Here is a 22,966-nt window from a genome sequence, read left to right on the forward strand (position 1 = left end):
ACTTTATCTCGCGTATAACTGCAATTGACTTCTCCCGGCGGAAATTTAATTTTTGGTCTAATTAAAATCCCAGTTTAGCGTGGAAAACGAACGAGCAAAACTAATGTAATACGATCAGACCGATAACACGGTAAATAAACGCCCTGTGTATAGCGAACACATCTCTCTTCATGTACACTTACGTTGCAAGATATCGGTTCTTACGACGTTGCGTTTGTCCGTGTGTGTTGCGTCCGCTCTAATTGCTTATAGCCGTTCAATTCCCTACAGTAAATAGATAATTAAGCCTCGCAATCAAACAAGATATTTCCGATAGTGAGCTTTTAGCAATATTTCACATAAAAGTAGAAATCAAGGCAAAATTAATAAAATTTAAACTACACGCATTTTGATTTTGAAAGATCCTGATAAATGATTTCGTTTGAAAACACCTATTATTAGTTATAAATTGTATATTGTGTATACAGCACAGTAAAAATAAGTCGAATAAAAAGTAATAGACTGTTGAAAAATTATTGGTTTCAGAGTCATATTCGCTCCAAATCGATTTTGTCTGATATTTCCAGCTGGTTTTTCTCATCAATTTTTTTCCCCGAAGCAAGCGTCATCTCGTTACGATTCAACGTTAACGATATCAGTTATCAGTGGCCGCGATATCCCTACGATTCTCGCAGATACGATTTCATTACGTTTAATACACTTTTATTCGCGACGGCCGATGGTTACGGTCGCGTTAACGCACGTATCACACTCCCTCGGGCTTGGGAGGGCCGTCGTTCGGGAATTCAGCCAGCGCGGCGTGCGATCGCGTGCAAAAATCTTTCGCTCGATCGCGTGCCCGTACGTGCAACTAGCCGCTCCTGTCCAACTTTCCAGAAACTCGTCTCTGCATCGAGTGCAGCAAGAATGGGTGCAGTAACCGTACGTAGGGCATATCCCTTTGCGTGGATAGATTTCAGGATAGTGCAGAGACGCGCCCATTTCCGGCGATATCGGTTAGGCAGCATCGTGGAAAATCGCATTTTTTGATCGTTTCTATTGTGCACTTTGAACATGGGAAGATAAAAGGAGGAATCGTGTTGTATTTTTAGTTGTACATTTGAAGGAGTTTTTTAAAGAGCACTTAATAATTTTATTTTGTCCTGGCGATAAATCCATTTAAAACGTAGTTCTAAGAATAAAGAATCTAATAAATCGTGCTTTATTAAAGTTATATTATTAAATAAATATAATATTATTATTAAACAAATATAATATTGTATAATCAAATAAATTCTGACCTTTGAAACAATAATTCAACTAGTTTAAATGTGAATATAATTTATCACACATTGATTTATTAATAAGTAATATTGAAATAATAATATTAAAAATCGAGTATATTTCATATTATTTTCTTTATCAATTTAAACACATTTGTACAATATTGCTTTTTTTGAGAGAACAAAAAATCAAATAAAATGACAAGTAGAATATAAAAATTGACATTTTATGTAATTTGTTATTTTGATATGAGAGTTGTAGTAATATATATGTGTAGAGAGACTGGACATTCCAATTCTTTCATTATTCATATAAACAGACAATAATATTTTTTTAAATATTTTAATAACAAAATTGTGTCTATTACTGATTAATTAAACTGATTCTCCAAATAGTAGTGCTGACAGAGATATGTACACAACAAACAGTTCCTGATCGTGCATCATTAGCAAAATTATTGGTTCATTAAGGATTCAATCATGTCCGCCGCTGAAGATGTACTATAGGTCTTGTTTGACTGGAGACAATTGTGAAATAGAGAATGGGTATTTCTCTCCCGCGGGAAGACCGGTCAATTCTGCTCACAACTACTTGGTTGGATTTACGACGATACTGCAAGTTACAACCCGGCTCCAAGTTAGATAATGGTGGTATCGATATCGCAACGCTTAGCCGCCACAATTGCTCATTAGATACGTGACCCGACGTCTATGACGTCTCCGGTGTCCGTGACGTTTGCAACGTCTATAATATCAACGACGTATATCGATCAAAGTACTGTGTTAGAACTGTTCTGTAGATAACGACTATGCTAGGACATCGTGCGTATTAATTATATGCATGAAAGGATCTTATATTATATATGGATAAATATGTATACGTTATATGTAAAACATACAGGGTGTCCCACAACTCGTAATCAAAATTTTAATAACGTATTCCTTACTTAAAAATAAGACAAACATCCTAATAGAAAAATATTAAGGCTATAATATTTTTTAAATGAGAAGTATTTATAATAGGCGAATCAAGTAGTCTAAAGATCGCGCGCTTAGTGACGGTACAATGACAGTGGGTGCTTTTACACTTTTGTAAACTTGCTATTATAAGTAACTACGATAATATTGAAATGCTTTATTGATTGAATCATATTTAAATATAAATTAGTATATGCATTATACATGTTAATCATTTTTCAAAATATTACAAAATATTAAAAATAATTATAATAAATTGTCAAAATTTACGAGATGTTAATGATTTACAAGATAGCCAACTTCAAAGAAGAGATACATGTCATACAACTCGGCAATACTGTGTTGATAATAACGCGAAATTCTTTGACACATAATTACATTTCCATTGATACAAAATAATATTTTATATTATTACATCATACTACAATTTTTATATTCAGCAATATGCAATTGTGCGAATATTATTGTATAATGACATCACAAATTGACGAAAATTTTGAATAATTGCGCTAAGATAATACGTATAACGCAGCAGTTTGTCGACATAAAATTTTCAAATAACATTTGTCAAAAATCAAATAAAAGAGTATGTGCTTGACGACACGCCGTTCGGTCGCCAATGTCGCCACCATACGCGCTCGCGCGCATCAGGCAATCACCACCAATACAATACAATAAAGTACATACATGGTGCGATTATTCGCGCAAAAATAACAGGGTTTGATTCTCAATATTTCTTAAAATTTTAATAATTATTTTATATAAAAAAGTTTATAGAATTTGTAGAATACTTTAAATTTTGTTAAAGAAAGATAAATTGCTTATGTGAAGAAAATAAGCAATTATAAATATTTTACAAAAAGTACATCTATTTTTTTCGCGTTCTTATCAACACATTTTTCATTAAGTATTGCTGAATTATGACATACGGGTATCTCTTCTCTGAAGTTGGCTATCTTGTAAATCATTGTCATCTCGTGAATTTTGACAATTTATTACAATTATTAAATATATAATAATTATTTAATATTCTGTAATATTTTGAAATGATTATGACATACAATGCGTATACTAATTTATATTTAAAATATGGTTCAATCAATAAAACATTTCAATATCATCGTAATTATTTTAATGCAATAGCAAGTTTACAAAAGTGCAAGAACATCCATGCGCTATCATTGTACCGTCACTGAGCGCGCGATTTTTAGACCTAATTCGCCTACTGTAAATACTTCTCATTTAAAAAATATTACAGCCTCGCCATTTTCGTATTAAGATTTTCAACTTATTTTTAAGTAAGGAATACGTTATTAAAATTTTGATTACGAGTTGTGGGACACCCTGTATTTAAATTACGTAGTATCATATATAGAAACGTCTTATATATGTGGCTGCTTCTGCTACTCAGCAGTCTCGTTAACGATCGAACATAGTTGCTTTGGTATGCATATCCTATCGTGTTAACGTTTCATCAAGATCTAAAATATATTCTAGACTAGACTACGAAATGGTTTAAAATTGAATGCCAATATACTAGGGAAAGCTATTTATCATATAAGCTACTATCATTTTGTGCCAAATTTTTACATTCCGAAAAGAATAAAAAGACGTTAAAATTAAAATAAATTCTACTTTTAATTTTAATTAAAAAAAAAAATAATATCCATTGTAAAAAAATGTCACGACTTATAACTTATATCATTCTTTTATGATTACTACTCTTGCAAATTCTTCCCAAGACGTAAAATTTTAAAAAGAAAAAGAATAATAAAATAATATAAGTTTCATTTCACAGTTATAAAACTAAGTTAAGATCGTTAATTTAAGAAAACCCGAATTTAATCTAAATTCTAAAATAGAAATTTATTTTTATATAAATTTTCCATTTACGAAATTTAGCGATAATTTTTTGAACTAATAATTTTGTAAATTTACTTTCAATGTTAAGCCTTTTGTCCCAAACGGTTCACATATGTACCAGCACATATAGTATTTATATTCCGGGACGAAAGGGTTAAACGACCTCCAAAATTATTGAAGACATTTGAAGACAAATTTCATGCGTATTAATTTATATTTTTTATATTCTTACCTATTCGCGCAAATTTTAATACCATTCCTGTTTATTTGTTTTTGCTTGTGCATTCCCATTTTTACCCGTGCACCAATTAATTTTACGGCTGCGTGAATGCAACCGACTTGAATGCAACCGACTTACCTATACGGGTCCTACGTGTTGATTATACCAGCGAGATTTCGAATTCACGAAGACTGGAATTTAATTAAGATATAATTTTCAGGAACAATGACGGTACCTACTCATAATTCCCTACTCATAATTGCATGCAATCACATAAGGAAAAAAGTTTTTTATAACCATATATTATTTTGTATTCCTTTCATCAATATTATTGATTTACCTTACGTAGCTGCCGTTGATTCTTTAAGCCAGAATGGACCTTTCAACGTTCTTATTCACGTCCATTCTGACTCATACAACTAGAAATTATTAAGAAAGAAAAAAATGCCTCTTATTGCCGGTTTTCTTGCTAGCAAATAAATGTAAAAAATTTTATACTCCTTTCATCCGCGAAACGATTTATGAATCCAAAGTATTGAATATATTTTATAAAATAACTTTATGTTTAATATTTTGTTCTTTGAATTACAAATTAGTTTCGACACATATATATTATTGTGTAACATTTACTTTAAAAGAACAAAGTTTCCTTTTTTCTCTCGATACTTCATGTTACTGAAACAATTATTATCATGTTTTCTTCTCTTATCTATTTAACGTAATATGTATTTTATTCACGCTTGATTAAAACTTAATTAAAATATGAAATTCATTATTTTACATTATTTAAAACATATAATGTGGCTATTATCAATATACGTAATATCTCATTATTAAACATGATTTCACATATTTTCTCTATAAAACAGGATATTAATTGGAAAACTATAAATTGAATTTTTAATTTTAAAGAAATTAATAAAAAAATACAGAATTAATTATACTGATAATTATATTAATACGTATATATGTATTTAATATTTATTACCGCATAAGTGGAATCGATTCACGCGAATCTGTTCGACATGTGCATTTTAACTTTATTTAATTTTCTTACTACACATCAAAGATGTGCAGAAAGAAGTCTACATTATTTGTATACATTTCACAAAACATAAATGTAGACTATATCCTTTTCCGTTTTATATCATAATGGTCGAAAAAGCTATATTTTTAAGATTTTTATTCCGATCAAAAGGATACGATCGAAAGAAAACGTCGTAATGCTGGTTTCTAGCACAATCTTTTATGAGAGAATTTAAATTTTTATTCGCTGATATCGAGTAGGGCGCCGAATAAAAACGTGCGTTCTTATCAACATGCGAACGAAGAATGTATATGCGTTTTTCATCGGAAATAAGCGGAGATGCAGAGAAAAAGAGAGAGATATGAGCCGAGTATGGCAAATTTTGCATAACCCGAAGATATGTCTCTCGTACGTCTTCTGGTGCATAATTCATGCATCGAAGTACATACTTCGAAGCAGAAGCGGCTCTTATAAGCCCGAGGCTTTCTCGAATTCTTAAGCTTTCCCGGGGAGTTGCGAGTTGTTACTGATCTCTCCTCGAACGGGAGCTACGCCATCGCGCTTCATCGGCTGACTATATTATCGACTCTAGTTTGACGCCCAAGCTGATTTCGTTCCAAGCACGACCTAAATTTCTTCTCGATACCACCGTGCGAGCGATGCTCTAGTGGATTTAGCATGTGCGACAAACTTATGCCATCTTAGGAACACAATTATGCAAATCTCTATAAAATTTGAATTTTTGCTTATCTCGCTATCCCACGTCGTAGATTTATCATATCACATATAAATTTTGCATCAACGAAAAGTATAAATATACGTATGAGTGCAAAATTAAAAGCTGATGGAAACATATCTTACATAATAAGATGTGTAAGAAGACAAATTTAGCATGTAAAGAAAATAATTTTATAATAAATATAAACTTTTGTTATTAAAAATAAAAGAGAAAAAAATAAATAAGAGATCAAATAAGAATTTTATAGATCAAAAAAGTTGTCAATAAATTAAGAATGAGTTTGAAGAAAATCCTAAAATAAATTATTGACATTGTTTATTAGAAAATATCTTTGAATTGGTTTTACGAAATTTCAAAGTCTCTTTCACAATTAAAGTATGCACAAAAAAGGCAAAAAACAATTTCATGCTCACATAATGAAAAAAACGTTAAAACATGTTTTTAAATTAACAAAATTTCTTTATTAACATAAAATCTTTTTTGGCCTTTTTATCTTTTTGCGCGTACTTTAATCGTGTAAAAAAATTTGGAATTCTATAAAACCAATTTAAAAATATTTTCTAATAAAAGTAATGTCGATAATCTTGCTTCAGGATTCCCTTAAATTCTTGTATCTCAAAAAAAACTATTACTTAAAAGAAAAATTTACAAATAACTATTTTTCTTAACTTTATATTTTGATTTGCGAATTTCGAGACGTTCCGTATATATTACACAATATTATTTAATAATTGAATTACATGTATTATTTTCACAGCGTAATTTTTTAAATTTAACATTCCTAAAATTGCATAAATGTTTACTGAGTTCAATAAAGAGATATAGGCGTAATTCTATCCTACGGGAGCTAAGTATAAAAAGATCGGGGTGTCGACTTTATGGATACGAGGCAGTATATGCACGAGCATGTCATCGATGGTGGGAGTGCATCGAGAATCAGGTTTTGCATAACTCGAAGATACGTCTCCCTCGTCGCCTGGTCCATAATTCATATGGTGTACATACTTCGGGACGCTCTTATAAGCTCGCGGGGTGTAAGCTTCTCCCGCGCGAGTTCTTCGATTCTTAAGCTTCTCACGAAGTTACGGGTAGTTACTGATCTCTTCTCCGTCTCTCTGTTCCATGCCGCGCGCGCGTGAGAGTTGCTCGAGGCGGGCACTGTTGTGGCCGACTACATTATCAACTCCAGTTTGACAGTTGGGCTGATAGTTTCAAGTAAGTATGTGCTCGACTCGGACTCGCGGTTGAACTGCAGCTGCTGCTTCTACTGCTGCTGCTGCCGCTGCTATCGGGAGGGAGAGAAGATATATGTCAATTCGAAACATGAAACAAACCGACGGTTTCGCTGGACTGCTGTAGCTACGACCGACAGATGCGTGTACGTTCCTCCGTATCAGAATATATACATACGATCGGCACAGCTATGCAATCAATGGTGAACCACACAACTCAATGTCGGTCTCGTGTTTGTTTCGTGCGCGAGTAATTGTGACAGTCGGTATGCACGAACTTTGGAGTGTTAACGCCGCCGCCGCCGCGCCGGTATAATTCAAGACTGAGATTCGTGCTTGCCTCGTTATGTATATACCAAGGTCTCTTAATACAACATGCCACGAAACAACGAGTGAAAAGGATATACATTACAAACTATTATACAAATGTACAGAAATCGTTTGACAAGGCAGTCGAAAGGAAATTAATCGAGCAAAGTACTACTAAGCCACTGTGACGTCTATTGAATCGAAATTATATTAAAAGCCAAGATACGTAAGAAAAGTCAGATATTAAACAAGAAGCAAAGGCTTTTCGCAAAATTTAACGTCTTAATAATTCTTTGATGGAAAAAATAAAAGAGTTGCTTTCTTTATTCTTGTATTTTTTTTCTGTTTTTAGAGTTTAATTGAATATACTGATGCAGTCTCGCGAAGGGGATCCATTGAAAATTACGCGTGCAATCAATCAGTTACAATCGTCACAAATGATCACTCGACAAAGTCATCGCGCCCGATACAAGCGGATTATCGAGTTCGCTCGCGGTGGAAAATACGCGGTACGCCGCAATGCCCGGCCGTAATTTACCGTTTTCATGTTTCCCGATAGTCATCGTAAACCTGTCAACCGTGTGCCAAGTTTCTACAGAGCGCTCCCCCATGATTTTTCATAGAATTCGTAATTACCGGCATGATAACGGCTTTTATCTTAACAACTTTCGACCCGGACGACAGAGCGAGAACTTCTCAAAAAATATATTCTCTGATAACCGTGTAAAAGTGTAATAGCGATGCGATAATCCGCTTTCCTAGGCGGCCAAGCGTTAAAGCATATATTACGATTAAATCTTAATATACGTGTTGCAGACGTATAATTGCTAATCAACGCTGCTGCACAATAACAAAAACGTATATCTGTTTGCGTTCGCTTTTCAGAATAAATTAACGCGCGCGTAATTTAATGTACTGTTTCAGTTTCCCTGTGTAGAGTAATTACCGCGTTTAGTTAACACTTCTGACATAACGAGGCGTAATGTAAAATTATCATCTCCCGCGACGATCCTGCTCCTGATTGAAAATCACTCTGATATCAGAGATACTTAAACACCCCGCCTAAGCAAATTAGCTCGGGATCCCAATGGAACCAAGGTTATCGTAACTTCTCCGCGAACTATATTCCCAGGTGAAGGAAAGTTGCTTATCACACAGCCGACACTCGATCGAGGTGCACGACGCTCCATTATTTCTATCGTAACAAGCCGCGTTACCAGGATTTCCCTAATCCTCTTTAAACATCAACGGTATTAAATGTGATTAATTATCTTGACATCCATGTGAAAGCAAACGAGGATAAAGCCGGATAAAAAATCGCCCGTGTACGGTCTTAATGGCGCTGCTAAGAGCACAAAATCCGGGTAATTAAAACTAGTGTTTATTAAAGTCCAAATGAGAATAAAATGGTATTTTACGCGTTTTTGCAAGTGTAACAACGAGTGCATTTAAAGCAGTCGCGCACTTTTGACTATTCTTAATCTCCTTGTATTTTCTTCGGTAAAAATACAACTTGCTTGCTCCGTGTTGACCACGTAAAACTAATTCTTTCTTTACTCTGCTTTCCGTAGTTTAGACAGCGACGGTAATTTGTTATCTAAATGAAATTTTAAACATATTTGCATAATTAAGCGGCGCAACAATTTTATTATTTTAACAGAACGTCAGTATTTTGGGATCACTTTATCTTAGTTTACATTTTATTAACTCTGGCTGAAAGTCTCTTTGCACAGTAGATCTGTATATTTCATCCTTTTTCACACACATCTTTTTAAAATAGCATATAATTGAAAAACAAAACTTTCAAGATAAGAACAAGATATCTATTTCGAAAAAAAATTGACTATATCGATAAGACATTTTTCTTTTTCCGTCGAGGTGAAAAATATTTTTTATCTACTCTCTGTCGCGTTGCATGCGGCAGTAACGAAAATTTCCAGCGATAACATTGAGGATTGGAAATTAGATTGGACCGGGACGTTTAAAAAGATAATAATGACGGCTGGGGCCTCGGAGCGAAAACGTTGAAGCGGCAGAAATGGGGCGAGGAAATCGTCCGGTATTCTTCGAATTGTTCAAGATTACGTTCTGCAGCTCGTGCAGTTTCTACGGCTCCGTGGGCTTGATAAATGCTCGGGAAAAAAGGGCGACGCGCCGGGATCTTTAATTTTTCACGAGGGAGGACCGGATTGCGCTGAATACAGTGGCCGAGTGGGGCTCGACAGGGCGCAAAGAAACGCGTCGATTTCTGTATAAATCTCGTTAATGATCGAGCATCGATTTCGCGCCAGCTTGCAACGTCGACAATGCGACGCGATGATTTATCGGTCGCATTGATATCTTCGCCGTCGGGAATGACTTCGGCAGCGCGAACGGCAGTAATTCCAACAGCTTATAGAATAGCGTTAATGAATTTTTAAAGAAAACGTAATCGTCTGAATAGACAGAGAAAGAGAGAGAGAGAGCGAGAAAAGTTAATCCAAAGAGCGAAAATATCAGATTCCGCCGTGATTCAAAATAACACTAACGATTTCTCGATGCGCAAAATTTCCCGACGTGCGCAACAAATTAATTCGTGCAATATTCATCTCAATTCTTCGCGCAATTTATCACGCTTTCCACGTTCCCGCCTGTGAAAACGAATAACGACGACGACGCACGAGAAGAAGAACGCCCAGCGAAAAGTCGACGAGCGGGTAGAATAGAAAAATTCGAGATAAAATTCCTTAAAGTCCGCCGGGTTCGGCGGTAAGGGGGGCCGTCGAAAATAATGGAACAGAAGGTGCTCGCGGTCCAATCGAAACAACAATTTACCAGCGGCCACTTTTATCTATAATAGCGCCGGACGGAAACGCCGATAGAACGTAGAAAAAGGTAGTTCTATCGGGATGCCCCGACCCCGACGGTGGGAGATTCCCCGGGTTTCCGGTACAAACGGATGGACGACACAGAATTACTCGGGGCTACCCTCCTAAACAGGGGAGAACAGGCTGCGAGAGATTGACGATGTCGAGAAACGGGGCGGCGCCGGCGGCCGTCTCGCGTACTTTCAGAGTATTTGCTTTCGAATCAGCTCCGGTGCGCATGCAGGGAGAAATAGGGCTACGAGGGCACACGTGTGTATACGTTAGATCACGTCCGCGATGTTTGGGATCGAGAACGAGGAACGGCGGTAGTAAAACAAGCCGGTGTCGCTGCTAGGAAACACAGTGGACGATGGGACGACGACCATATAGCGGGAGAGAAATAGACATCATAGAAGGCGGGCTTCGTTTAACCGAATGGGGGCGTTGGACGACAGCCAAGCGGGTATCATACAAACGTTAGCTACCCTTTTGAACGTCAGTTATGAGTCTTTCGAAATGCATCAAAGCTACACAATGGCTTCACCTTTTCTCTCTTTCCCTATTCTTTATAATACGCGCGACCGAAAACTAAAGGAAAATGTTGGACAAGCGTGTCCTGGTATTTCGTAACTCCTCTTCATCTTTCTCTGCTCTTTCCTCGATTTCTTATCTGTTCTGTTCTCTTCCGCGAGTCACTTCCGCCGCTTTTTCCGAAGAAAAAAAAACTCAGTTCCCAGTTGTACCCGACTTTCTTTTGTCTTTTGCTATATATATATATATATATATATATATATAATTTAAAGTACAACTTTTGCGGTTAAAAATTTACGAATGCTCGAGCAAAGTAGAATTAAAATTTTTACGTTTGTACACTCTGTTAACAAGCAAAGATTATATTATGTGCAGAAAAGAGTTTAAAAGTGCGAATCTGTGAAAAATATTAATCGTATTTTATCAAACAACACAAAATCGAATTTTTAGTAACTCGCATTACTGTAAATGTATGAATCATTAAAGAGTGTCTAGAGAGAGAATAAACAAAACACAAGACGTAATAAATAAAAATTATTTTGTATAAAAATTTTCATTGTTTCTCGAAATAATGATATTTCCATGATGGCGAATCGAAGGGATTTATGTCATTTTACTAAATCTCCCGATCGAACCGTTAAAGTTTTACGACGATGCGTGTTACGCTTATGGGGCGTCCGTGAGCGTGGACAGAATCGAACGGCGAAATTCGCTCTAATAGATTCCATTACGCGTCTCTTTCGGCGTTTGATTCGATTTCGCAAATTTATTTTCGGTGGCGCGGACGAACACGATAGCACGAGGCACGTCCAGCTCGTTAAGCGCGGCGATATTTTCGATTCTCTCGCTTCCTGGTCGCGTTTCGGACCAGTCGCCAAACCCGCCTCCACCAATTTCCTGACTCGTGATACATTTGGAACATCAGGAAACAGTTATGAAACTATGCGCCGGCTTATCAAGTCCACGCTTTGCCGCGTTTAACGTGCGGAAGCAATTTTCTAAGTCATCAATTATTTTGACGACAAAAACATACAACTGATGAAATTTGCAGACAGAATCTATAACGGTAAGTCTGCACCAGCGAAAAATAAAACACTAATCGGAACAAATAAGAATAATAAATTTTCGTAATACACAGAACTTAAAAGTTTGAAGCTGGAGTCCCATATTATATATAAATTGAACACGTTATTCAAACTCAAGTGAGAACAGACTACATTAAGCCAATATTGAACCTTGGCCAGGCACCGATTTTGCAACGAAAAATAGGTTTCATACTTCAATACGGATCGGCATTAAAGTAACAATGTTATGCTAACCCAATATATGGATCCGTATTGCATAATAGTACTAGTCTAGTATACTGCAGGATTTTCAATCTCTACTGAAATTGACAAAAGGAATATGTCTAATAGAAATGTCTACTGAACCAGTATACTGCCGGTAGATTTTCAATAGCATGTCTGTATTGAAATTGTCTTCTAACGTGAAGTAGTACAAGAAACCGCCAGCAAAAAAACGTGCGCTAAACTTTCTTGCGTAAGAAGAATACCATGCAGTGAATTATAAGTAGTGCAACCACGCGATAAGGCTCGAGTCGAAGCGCTCGACACCTTTTTTCGTATTAAAGGATTTTTATATCTCAGAGTTTTTAGACTAGAAAATTGTTGCAATATTGAGAATTACTGTCAATTTTTTGGTACAATATAATTATTGTATTAAGAAACAATTTTAATATTTGTTACAATTGCAATAGAGAATTTGAGTCAATTTTTGGTATAGCGTTACTGTTACAATATTAAGAATCAGTATTGATATTTGATACCGTTGCAATAGACGAAATGGTATTCTCTAAATCTTATAAAGCAACAAATCATTCGAAAATTGTACAAGCTCAATTTCCACTCTATAGGAGTAAATTTTTATTCTGTAAGACTGAATTTTGACTGTTATTAAGTGAAAAATCAAAATTGTGCAAGCTCAATTTGCACTCTTTTAGAATGACGTTTCAATCTACGAAATTGAGAGAGGATCGATTTTTTGTAGTATGACACATTGTAATCCCGTATAATAATAGTACTGCATTTCAAATCTTGCTCGACTGTTATAATCTCAATATCGTACAAGTATTGATATCTAGTACCGGTACTTAATACTAAAGGTTGGTACTGAGCCAATATCTCACGAGTATTCGATTCCCTTGAACGTGAGAATGAAAAGGTGACAATTTCTGTAAACTTATAGCGTTCTTTCTGTATGACGCCAACACTACAATGCAACCAATCAAACTTGCAACAGATAAAAATAAAAATATATTTTTTTGCTGTAAAAAAATTATAGTCAGCAGTCGCGGCATAGCAAAGCTTTATTCCGAAAATCTATCGCGCTTTCAGGAACGATTGATTTCTTGGAAATCAAACGCTCTTCGCACTCCACGCAAAAATTTCCCATTTAACTCTCTTTCCGTTCTCTCTTTTTTTTCTCCGACTGTCGACCGTACAGGATGTACGTTCCACATTTTCTCTTTTTTTTTTTAGCTAGCGGGCGTATGTCGATATCGGGAACGTGAATGGCACTGCGTTTCAAAGACCTGTGAAAAAAAGCGAAAGCTCAACCCGGTGAACGACGATTAACGAGCCGTTCTGTCGAATACAATCACTGTAAGAGGGTTTTCTATAGAAAACGCGACTGTGTAACGTCGCGCCGTCTGATTTGTCTATATCTCGGATCGATAAATTTTTTCCAGTATTCGAATGTGAGCGACTTTTGCACGCGGATTGTGGCGATGTCATTATCAAGCGTAGCGAGAAATGCATTCAGTTGCAATAAACGTTAGTTCGCTTTTTCTTCTTTATTTAATCGCATCAATCAAGATAAACGATAAAAAAGAAACATTTTCACATAAATTTCAAAGAAATGGTGGTCGTGTTTGTATCAGTATAAAATAATGAGATAGTTAAAATAAATTTCATACAAAATATATGAACAAAGTTATATATATAAGTTACAATAAAAAAAGAATAATTTCATATTTTTTTATTTTTTTAAATGTCTATGTATCTGCATTCATCTCTCAATATAATAAAATATCGAGAGAAAAAAAGTTGAAAAATTTGAAGCTTTTTGCGAAAAACAATTTTGTATTCTTTTATCCTGATTTTTTGGAAACTTCAAAGTTTTGGCATTAAATATTCTGTTATTTATGTTTCGTTTCGTAAAAACCATTTAAAATCAATGAAAATAAAAAAGTTTTGTATCTTTTGCTAAAGGAATATTTAAAATTATTCCATCAACCGCTTATATTAATTTGTTATAATTTCGTAATGTAGCGTATAAAATCCATCACTTTCTTCAATGAACATGCACACACATGCGCTGTATAAATTGCATTTGTTATTTTATGTTGATACGATAATACGTAACAAAGAGAACGAATCATTGGCATGCTGCCAGATTCAAGGGAGGTGAAAGGGAGAGAAAAGTTAACGAGACGATAATTAAATTTCCATCACAAAAGAGAAACGTCGCTCGAAATACGTTACTCTTCTCTCGCGAACACGGATTCGTGCTTGGCGAATCTTCGACAGAGGGTTAGCGATGTGGTCACAGAGGTGGGAGGTTGGAGGGGGGGGAAGGGCTTTGCAGGTCGGTACCTGGTGCCAAGTAGCGCATACGTACACCGACTACTAACGACAATCTGCTTTGAACCGGAGCTGTAACTTCTCGCGCGCAAAGCACGCCCTCCGAAGCCGGTAGTCTGGCGACATATGGCGTTCACCAAGAATGCCTGGATTTCCACGACCTGTGTGATATAATCGCCCCCCGCTCGACTGCACGTTGCAAATACAAAGCAGCTGCATTTGCGCGGATAACTTCGACGTCGTAATGTGCGCCCGTCGCGACGTCGTTTATTGTGAGTCGCGCTATCGCCATGAGAAAGCTCTGAAGTAAAAATTGGCAAGTGATTGTCAGCTCTTGTGAGACGCTCGAGTTTTATCGATATGTTTGGATACAATAGATATTACTTTCCGTGCTTTCAATTCTTTCAAATGTTCCAGAATATTTCAAAATTCGTTTCTATTTTGCGGATGGAACACATTGACGTTGCGCTATTACTTTTTAGAATAAAATTAAGTATACTTATTTCATTGTTTTGTGAAATATAAATGAAAATACAAATTACGCGATAGTTCATGATTTAAATATGTACTGTAACATTACGATATATTGCCAATCATCTCGCTGGCTAAATTAAATGCCAGTTAATATTGACTGTGAGATTCGCAATAAACGTAATAAACGTAATAAATTTCCCTCGTGGTTATTTACGTAATTATTTTTGCGTATCGAAAGTAATTACTTCAAATCGGGTTACATTTGGCAATTCTAAACTGCAAGTATGCGCAATAATGCGCTCGAAACTGAAATGTCAAAGGGGTCTTGCAATTTTATTTGGCAATAAATCGGCTGAGTTACCTCGAATTGCTTAATGTATCGTGAAGCTTAATGATAGTAATTTGTACGTGTTTCCAGTTATCAATTTTTAACAACGCGCGATTCAATTGCGCGAAACGCGATTCCGCCGCGTGTCCGTGCGGAAAATAAACGCGCGGGAATTATATCGCGTTCCGATCGCAGAGATAAAAGATTTCGTCGTTATCTCATTGCCCTTACGTGACTCAAAGGCACGGAAACGATCGCTGAAACGTAAAATCCCGAAGCAACACGACGCGAGAGAAACGAGACTACTACTCGAGATCGCCCCCTTGAAAGTACCTCGTTTCCTTTGTAAATGGATTAGGTCACTATTGTCCAGGTCCTCGAAGATAATCCTATGCATGCCGTGTCGTGATCCAGCAGTCACAGCCAGAGAATAAATCTCTCTCCACTCTAAATGCTAATGAGCCTCGCGTGAGCGATACTTTTACATCGTTTTGGGGTAAACCGATGAGACGGGATAGCAACTGCAACGCATTACGTTCTTCACTATCATATAAAAGGTACTCTCCGAGCAAATATTGAGCGACATAAATAATTCACTTTGTCCAAAAGTCCTTTCTCCCTCGAAAATTTGACAGTGCACATGGTCCCGAGCTATGATAATCATGAAATATGAAGCTTAAAAGTGAAGCTCACTCTTTGTTTATGTAAAGTCGTAATTTATTGCTGTGACGGACCATCTGTCCGTAATTTATATTAATTATAACATTTACAGTTACGACAATTAATATGGATTACAAAGATATGCAGAAACTTGTTCTACGATTATACTTGAAATTAAATGTACGAGTATATTGATATTGTCAATGGTCTTTACTGCAGAGGTAAAGCATAAAGATGATTGGAATTTTGCCCGAGGATATTCCATGTATCTTGCCCCAATTTCTTTCAAGTCACAGCGATATACGCACAATGTCTTCGTCGAGCATATATTATTTAATATCGATCCGAGCGCCTCGCGTCTAAACTTCTTGTTTGTCAGAAACGGCGACGACACGCCGGAACTGCGTAAAACTTATTACATCGCCTCGTAATTGGCAGGTATATATAGATATTTCGCGCCGGCGAAAATACTTAATTGTTTGCGAACTCGTGTAGCGTAACATTTGCATAACAACGTTAAGCTTATTATGCTCGGAGCAAATCATCGGTTCATCAAAATCGAATCTTAAACGAGTCTGCGCTCTTCACACGAGTTCTCGCTCTAGTATAGTTTCTCGACAGAGATATCGGCATAATCTCAGGAGATTACAAGCTCCATTCACTACCTACATAATTCTCCGAGATCTCGATCAATCCACGAGTACGTGACTCAGTGGCTAGTTTCAATTTGCTGCACGCAGTCTCATGACTAAGAATATTAATTAATTACTCGATGATGGCGTACTTGCGTGCATTTTACAGAAAAAATTATAGATGTTTCTTCCAAGTTTAATATTCAACATTTTCATAAAGCGGTCTCAAAAATAGAGAAAAAATTATCTGGTAAAATTTATTAGATAAAAGCTTTGTAAATTATACAAGAAACTGAATAATTAAAAACTCTTTTGTAATCATTAGCTTGTATTTTAACGGAATACTAAATAATTAGAAATTAGATTCTCCGCTCTTGAAAAAAAAGAACTGATAAAGTGTTTCAATAAACTGATAGAACAACTTTTTCTTAAAAGCACAAAAGGATCTCTTGGTTTCTGTCGGTTAAGCTTCGTTTCTTTAGAAGTCAAAACTTAAATTATATGAAAAAAGAATGTTGATTGTGCAACATAGAATAAATTGTTCGAATCGTACAGTGAAAATTTCCATTAAACAATTGTCGCAAACAAAGACAAATGTGAATCAAAATAATTTAGAGACACAAATAATGCCGCAGGTTACAATCATAGGAACTAGGAACGTTAGTGAGGAAGGATGCAATGCCAAATTTGCATCGTATGATACCGTTACGTCTACGCTTGTCGATAATATAGTGCCGAGTCATGAAAGGTGCAATCTGCGATCCATATCCCTTTCAGGCGCGGGCATTAACGCGCTGTCCGCCTTCTGATCCTCGCTCACAGATTGAAGCCGTGAGTGGAATGTCGGCGTAAACCAGAAATAGTTACTGCCACAAAGACTACCAACTAACCGCGCCGCGACGACGGCCACTCCGACGGCAACATACCCACCGTGAAGTTTCGTAGCATTTGCGGCTACAACACACTAATGCGCTTAATTATTACTGCATGTAAATAGGACGGATATCAGATTTCTTGGCAAAATCAGGAGTATCACAAGTTTGTGTATCGAAATAGCGACGGCTGTTTTAAATAGGAAGTTATTCGGTATAATTAAAGAATTTTTTTTAAGAGGCGTGTAAATCATACAAAAAACTAAATAATTAAAAACTCATATATAGTCATTAGGAGGTATTTTAACAGAATGCAAAATAATTAGAAATGAAAGAATCTCTTGGTTTCCGTCGGTTGAGTTTCCTTTCTTTAGAGATCAAAAAAGTCTGCGTTCTACATCGTTGCATTTATTACAGAGAGGAAAATATGTCGGAAAATTGTTTTGCGCGAAAGCTAGTCTGGAAGTCTTGATACGGGATTAAAAGGCGTTTTAACGAGGTCGTCATCGTGCGGCACGCCCTAGCTGCAAACACCTGCGAAGCGTGCTTCGCCTTCTGGGCGGGCCATACACAACCATTTGCAACTGCATGAAAATTGCAAGATACGGCGAAAATTGCTTCGTGCCCTCGCTCGAACGCCTTCACCCACATCTCAGTATTTACGAGTTTACGGCTTGTGCACTGCGCCGTGAACGCGAATTGAGGGCGGCTGAATCGAGACCCCCCTAAGACATTGATGATCGATACGATACTGAAGAAGAGGCATGCTTTTTTAACACGCTACTTTCCTTGAAGTATTCGAGCGAAAATACCGTTCTGTACTTTACACGAAGACATCTTCAAATGTCCGACTGTAGGGAAATCCAGAAAATAACAAGAAAATAAAGTTGAATAAAACGTGGATAATCGATGAGAAAGAATTTGGTATTCAGAAAATTACGGAGAGAACTTTTAAGTCGCTGGCTTTGCAAGAATCCACAGTTTTCTAGTAATATAAATTGCGAATACAGTATAAAAAAAAAAAACAATTCGCTTCGTTATCCAGATAAAATATTCATCACAATAGTTATAGCAACAGAAAAAGTCTTACTACAAAGGTACTTTACCCACTAATATATTATATATACAAACAAGCTAAAATCAATAGCTGACAAAATTCATAATAATTGTGGTAATTGTTTCAACAATAAAATAAACTTTGAAAGTATTAACAATCGAGATATAATCTGCCGTAAACTTATAAAGAAAACTATTATTATTTTATTATCATCCTTGCATATAAATTAAGATTTAATTCAAATTATAATTCTAATGTGAAAAATTGCAATTATAATAATTTTATTACTAGCATTTCTAAACTCAACAGAAGTCGACAGAAGATTTCGGAAAAAGGTAAGATTATAACAATAATAATTTTATCAAAAATTTCAAAAATTTTATATTAGGATAAATACACGTACCAATCTTTAATGCTGATTTTAACAACAACAATACTTGCTTCTTTTGGAGAAAAAATTTAAAAAAATTGAAAAGCTATATAGATAAAATTTGTCATTAAATTTTACAGCAAAATTTGCTACAAATTTTATTATGTTGAATGATAAGTTTGAGACAACGTGGCAACCTACAAGAATAATGATAGAACTTTTTGAAATATACAAAAGATATTTTATAAGCTGCTTAATAAAAATTACTATGCAATATTGTAAAATGTTCTAAGGCAAAATATTTACAACTTGAGACAAAGTTTCTCATATACTAATATATAATTATATACAAAATTTATCTTTATATGATCATGTATTTAATGTTGTATATATCGTCTTTCAAAAATACATTCCTAAGAGAATTCAAATTCGAAACTTCTGAATCATGAATCTACCGCCTTACGTGCTACGCCATTTGTTTTACTGATATATGTATACACATAGCATTATATATTGTCTATTTATGGTATAAATAGGGCACCAATCAATTTATCATGTTACGTGGTAAAATTATCATATCTATCGTTAAATATCGCGACATTTATGCTATTTGAAACAATAAAGGAATCATAAACTGTTTAACATATTAAAACATCATTGAAATTTCAATACAGAGTTTACTAAAAATATATATTATATTTTATTGTGTTAAAATATAAAATGTATATGCCAGATTATAAAACTTTTATGTGATTTTATGTGATTTTCTCTGAAATTTATTAATCTCAGTGAAAATCACATAAATCACATAAAATCAAATAAAATTTTTCAAAATACAATATTGTCCTACAACTACCATGATTTTCAGAATAAATTTTATGAGAAATCTCTCTCTGTGCATCGACTTCACTAATCGATAGTAATACCACATGAATATTTAGGATAGAATTTAAGCTTACGAGCTTTACGTAACAGAGTTTAAAAAATTCCCAATAATAGAGGGAATGCCAACAATATTTAAATCGACAATACATATTTTATTAGTGCTTTTTATTAGTGCTATTTTAAATTTAAAAAATTTATGGAATGTGTAATTTGATATGTATTATCTAAATATAATATCACTGATTGTAATTTATAAAAGTTACTATCATCATATATATTTTAATCTCAATAATGGAACTATACTTAATTGTAATAATAAATCGAATGTCTTAATTTGAATTTTGCAAGAATATAAAAATTATCAACACATATAAAATAGATGTATGTTAAGTACAATTGCTCAAGTCGCTAAAATGACAAGCCAACGAAAAAGTATTACATTGCCGAAAATTGCTATAGCCAGAGCATTTCCGAGCCAAGCTAATAAATTTTATTTCAACGTCGATATCGTTTCTTGTATGTCGTTTCTAGCGCCAACGTTAAATATCGCGGACAGAGCATTGGCAAACTCGAGACAGGCAATAACGGCAGTTTGTAGTCCTACACGCGCTTTTACCCAGCTAACAACCTTAATAATCCTGTAGCACAAGAATAGCGAGCGCGTGGCGATGGGCAGCGCGCGACACAAAAGTCATCGATGACAATAGCCGTGGTAGTTATGGAAATGCCATCGCGCGAACGCCAGCCGTCCTCACAATCAACCAGCCGACGACGCGACGGTGGGACTATGACGGCGCGCACAAGGGGTGGCACGCGGGTGGGTGAAAGCCGGCATGGTTGGGCATCGCAACGGGGGGTGGTGGTAAGAGTTGACGTCGGTGGTCGGGGGCTGATATCTAGCTAAGCGCTGGCGCAGTTGGGTCGCGGTCTCCACCACGGCAGCATTTCGCCCACCGGTCTCTTTACGCACCTATCTCTCCCTCTCACTCCCTACCCCCTTATCGTCCCCTGCCTCCCCCTGATCTCTTCGCACGACCTCTCGTTGTACCCCTTCCCCCACCTATCGCCCTTTCGTGAACGGTGCATATACGACACTAGGTGCATAACACCCTCTGCGTCCCTCTGATGCCCGCGCGGGTGAAGGTGTTCACGGTGCGGCGCGTTAGTGTGAGTGCAACATGATGAATGAACGGTATTTTAGAGGAACGGAAGTGGCGCACGGTCCCACCTAGCTCTTTCGCAACGATCGTACGTCACCCACCGGCGACACAGAATCCCCGCGAAGATGCACCTCGCGCGAGAGCTGCAGTCGCCCACGTGGAAGTACGGACCAGCTGCGCTGGAAGGATTTAGTGAAGCGCCGGTTCTCTCTCTGTGATTGCGCGGCTCCTGTCGCACGGCTGTTCATTCATGACAGCTGATAAGGGTGTGCCCGCTTCATAAGAAGACAGATTGTTGAAACGTTCTTTAACGTTAACGGACGATGCATTCGGTGCAATGACGAATAAGTGCGTGTCGAGCGATTTTGAAAATTAGACGCGAGAACGAGAGAACGCGACAGCGCAAATTAAATTGACGAATGTGAAACTGGTCGACTAGTCATGAGTGTTTTCTGTGTTTCGCTGGATGCACGCGCGAATTCTCCACGCGCAAGAAGAACGAAAACAATGAATCGTCAAAAAAGCGAGCACGTGACTGCTTCAACGTGATCGATATCTCGTGAATATTTCTCGTAGGAAATGCTGCGCGTATGTATAAATCGCCATTCTGAAAAATTCCATTCCACCAACCGTGAAGTATTTTGTGTTCTCAGGTGATTTGATCATCCTTCGAAAGAATCTTTCACGTGAGTTGTTGAAATCTACTGATGTATCATAACTCTTATATAATTCAATTGATGATATTCATATCATAATATAAAATTACAAGCGCTCGTACGTTTAAGAGAAAAATGTTGCATAGAATTACAATAAACATTTGCAAATATTCACCATTGAATATAATCTTTAGCTTCTAATTATCCACGCGCCGTTCAAACGAATGTACTTAAATTAGTATCAATAAAACGAAACGATTCTATTGCCAATTTCTTCAATGCTTGACAACGAGGCTCAATAGTCTTCGATTAAACTATCTATTCATTCTCATTGCAGCAAGATCAGTTTGTAACAGTATCTACTTCACATGCGGATACGCATTCACTGAAATCCAATGACAAGTGAAATTAATATCCCTAGCCGTGTTGTGTGCATACCGAATTAGTTCTGTCGATTATGATTTGCTGGCCAGTAACATCGATCGGGTAATGGATGCGCGAATTCAATTGAAACCATATCACGTTCGTTTTCAATCGAACATTTCGCAGCACGTCACTTAATGTAAACTTATCGGGAGACCGGTTACATATGTCGCACATTTGGTCTACATATTGTTGATCTCGTCGCTCGCGTCGTTCACACGAAAGCAAACAGCACGTACACTTTTCAACAGCGAATAGAAACGACATCACGCGCGATGCGATTAAACACTTTTGTCTCTCTTTCACCGGTGCTTGAAATCGTAATCGCGCCAGAAACAATTGCTTTCCCGAGTAATTGTGTACGTACACATGCGCATGATAAACGCGCATGGCGGACACACGCGGTCCCTCGCTGCTCCTAATTCGGGAAAGTATCAAGTGTATCGTTGTATATAACGAGATGTTTTAACCTAATTACCACAACGACGGTTTGCTCGCGTTAATTTCTATGCTGGTCGTTTAATATTTAAAAAATCTCCTTTATATACTACTTTAATTACTCGAGTAAGGTTTTAATTACTCAAGTAAAGAATTGTAAGGAAATATATAAAGTTTCCATTTTGTTCACAATGTCACGATACAAGTTTTATCGTTATCGATATTTTCTCTTGAAACTTGAGAAAAGAGCAGCTTTTATTCGCTTTGCAAAAATATATGATACAAAAGTGCAAGATATTTAACTGACGGAAATAATGCGACCAAGTGGCAAGTGTTGCAACTGTCAGTGAACGAAGTGAATTC

The 22,966-nt window shown here is 36.3% G+C and overlaps 2 protein-coding genes across 5 annotated transcripts in view; one reads left to right on the top strand and one right to left on the bottom strand.

Moving 5' to 3' along the window:
- The window catches only part of LOC105200795 (zwei Ig domain protein zig-8), a 190,157-nt gene that overhangs the window by 154,190 nt on the left and 13,001 nt on the right, over positions 1 to 22,966 (bottom strand). The gene's annotated exons all lie outside the window — the stretch shown is intronic.
- Positions 20,817 to 22,966, top strand: part of LOC105200796 (zwei Ig domain protein zig-8) — a 64,564-nt gene continuing 62,414 nt past the window's right edge. The window contains exons 1-2 of one of the 4 annotated variants that reach the window (XM_026130133.2): positions 20,817 to 21,674; positions 21,740 to 21,772. The gene's annotated coding sequence lies outside the window, so the exon portion shown is untranslated. Of the gene's footprint in view, positions 21,773 to 22,966 lie in introns of all 4 variants that reach the window. The other 3 variants (XM_026130134.2, XM_039446063.1, XM_011168523.3) reach the window with 3 other exon arrangements.

This window comes from Solenopsis invicta, chromosome 2, assembly GCF_016802725.1.
Source record: "Solenopsis invicta isolate M01_SB chromosome 2, UNIL_Sinv_3.0, whole genome shotgun sequence".
In the NCBI taxonomy this organism is placed as follows: domain Eukaryota; kingdom Metazoa; phylum Arthropoda; class Insecta; order Hymenoptera; family Formicidae; genus Solenopsis; species Solenopsis invicta.